Raw genomic sequence first — 3062 nt, forward strand, 5'->3', positions numbered from 1 at the left:
GACTTAATAAGCCTCCTGTTCCATCTCCATCTTCTTCCCGCACATTCCGGCTATTTCAGCACCGTTATTCTTGGACTACAGTCACAGATACGTAAGGGACACTATTCCGAAGAACCGTCTTAAATAAATAACGTTGCAAAAGGTAACAATAATGCTTTCTTAACGTAACCTTACATTTGGCCGTACAATACAATTTTCTTTACCCTCAAATAAAAAAAAATATTACTGCTTTCTCCTGAGAAACACAAGTGTAGTGTTAAATCACAATAAATAATACAACAAATATACTAAATTAACACCCAGATATGACAACACACAGCTATGACAGAACACATTGAAGACTTAAAAGCCCTTTAAATTTTTATTTCCTTAATTTCCATTCTCTTCCCTCCCCAGGATAACTGAAAACTAACTATAATAAAGACTGCATATGCATTACTTGTAATACAGCTACTAATAAAGATATACATGGAACTTAATTATTAATAAATAACACTTTTATTAATAAATACGTGTAATGATAACATTCATTGTGAATATTTGTGGTGTCTGGAAAGCAATTTTAGTTAAATATAATAATAATTTTCAAGCAAGTGGTGCATAAGCTTGTTACTTAATGAGTACATTATTTCCATTACATTCAAGACAGTTCTAATGTGATCAATTGTTCTGCTTAGTCCGCTACTGAGATGCGGACTAAGCCTATGAAGCCTATGAAGAGGTGGTTTAAGCTAGACTCCTAATGCAGTAACATCTAATGGGCAGCAGCTGTTATTTTAGGTTTGTTGCAATCGAGAACAGGTTTAGTACAGAGCTGCTGACAAATTTCAGCGGAGTTTATTGTATATAAGTTTATTGCAATTGACCCATTGTAGCTACCAATCAGCAGCAAGGAAAAACAAACTTCACTTGTGCCTTTTAAAAAAAGGGAAACAGAGTAGTAGTTTATGTGGTAATTTCAGGTACAATGTAAGAACTAAAGTTAACTACTCCCATAGTAATGCGTGGGGTCCTATCAATAGAAAAAAAAATTGTTGTAACCCGAAAACACAACAAACACAAAACGAGAAGTCTTCCAGGAACCTAGGTAAATCCCTGTAGTAGTCTAACAACTATGAAAAAAAAACCAAACGCAACACCTTCAAAAGAAAAAGAACATTAAAAACAAATCTGGGGAACAACAAAAACACAGAATCTAATGCGAGAGCTTTTTCAAGTCTTCAGTGCTCCTCTCATCTCAGTAGACCTCTCTCATATATTTGTGTACAGGTCAGTTGGAGGTACACAGCTGTGTAATTTTAGTAGGGAGCTGCGTCAGCATGCATGGGCTTCAAAGGAAAAGTCAAGGTTTATTCCATGCTGAAAAGAGAAGGAAACACAATGTTTCAGCTGTGGAGCCTTCTTTGATTGTGACTCAAAATAAGCCTTTATTTGTTCATTTGATGTTAGTTTATCTCCATCAAATACCTAAGAGTATCTAAACTCGACAGTTGCTTTGAGTAGCTAAAGACACTGCTCCAGGTGAGGCTTGAACTCACAACCTCGGCATAACTCCGCTATGCACTGCTGTATAAGTACCGCGCGCTGACCGATTGCGCCACTGGAGGTGTGCGAGATGTGATCCTTATACAGACTGACGCTGCAGAAACACAGGGTGAAAACAGTTTCGGTTGTGGATCCATCTCCACATGGGGAACACTAAAATAGCAAGGAAAATACAAGAAAAGAAACTGAAAGAATTGTGCTAACACCAAAGGGGGACGGAGGGAGGTGGTCGAACAAGTAAATCAGCCTGGCAGATTATTTGTAGCGACATTTTTTGAGTCAATCAGCACACTGATTTCTCTTCATGTGCCTTAAACTGTGCAGTTTGTATTTTCGTTGTAGCTAGGTTTCTTCAGAAGTCCAGTAAATTGACAATAATGGAGAACTTGCTGACGCACCCCGTCGTGAAGACCCTCTGTAAGGTGATTACACGTTACATTTTCAAGTCGCCTCCTTTACAGCAATTGCAGCTCCGACTTTGAGAGAAAGCATGAGAAATGGCAGTACAGGCTCGATGGCTTCACATCTCCTATCAATCACATAAAATTGCAGTAAAGCGCTCTAAATATGACTCTGAAGTACTGGGAAAGATGATTATTTTGAGCGTGCCTCCCAGGGTCTGCTACAAGGCTGAAGTTGGCATCTTATTCGCGTTTTTCGTTCCGCCTTAAATGCTGCTGCTGTGATGTTATGTCGCCTTTCGCCTGTAGATGGCTCTCTTCGATCAGTACTAATTCGGCTGGAATACTGTAGACATCCTCAGTGAAAGGGAATATCCAAATAAATAGCGACTGTCCAAATTATATTTTTGTATGGAATATATTTTAGAAAATCGCAAACCAATTTTAAAAACTCACCATAACATGGACTTGCAATGGGAAAAAGGTGATTGTGCTTTCTGCTTATTGCTACGGCCCTCCCCCCTGATTATAAAAACGTCTCACAATTCTGACACCGAGGTGTGAGAGACAATGTAATCGACTATCAAAATCCTGAAGTACAAGACATTTTAATGCACCATTTTTCAAATATGACCCTCTGATCTTGGCTTGTCAGAATACATTGCGAAAAAGTATGGCACGAACTGCACGAATTGCAATAGCACACATTGTTGAGAATATCACTGACCTTGCCGATATTTGCAGGGGATATGAGTGTTTTGCGCACGTTGAACTACAGCACGTAAGAATTGAGCTCCTTAGTCAATATCACCGGGGATGTCCAATAATGACGAACATCTGTAGCTTCAAGGAAACTTCGACTCGCACATGGAGTTTTATCTTCGAATGGAGGGTGGGAGAATTCATTTATACTCTCGTTGCTCATTAGCTAAACTATTTTAAAAATATGACGCAGATTTGTTCGAGAAACTTCTAATCGCCTTAAAGAGAGTCTTCTTGAAGACGTGCACCAGGTAGCTCTCCACTGTTAATTGACAGGACTTTAGAATAAACTGTTCTCATACAACCACCATACAAATTACACATCTTAAGGAACATGAAGAGAAATCTGTGTAC

The 3062-nt window shown here is 38.7% G+C and overlaps 1 non-coding gene across 1 annotated transcript; it reads right to left on the bottom strand.

Moving 5' to 3' along the window:
• Nucleotides 1-1513: 1513 nt before the first annotated feature.
• On the bottom strand, nt 1514-1607 carry trnai-uau (transfer RNA isoleucine (anticodon UAU)). Its single transcript has 2 exons — nt 1570-1607; nt 1514-1549 (listed from the first exon to the last, which is right to left on the bottom strand). It is a non-coding gene; the product is annotated as a tRNA-Ile (tRNA).
• Nucleotides 1608-3062: the final 1455 nt, after the last annotated feature.

The sequence above is a fragment of the Atractosteus spatula genome (genome assembly GCF_055471065.1).
Source record: "Atractosteus spatula isolate fAtrSpa1 chromosome 10 unlocalized genomic scaffold, fAtrSpa1.hap1 SUPER_10_unloc_5, whole genome shotgun sequence".
Classification (NCBI taxonomy): domain Eukaryota; kingdom Metazoa; phylum Chordata; class Actinopteri; order Semionotiformes; family Lepisosteidae; genus Atractosteus; species Atractosteus spatula.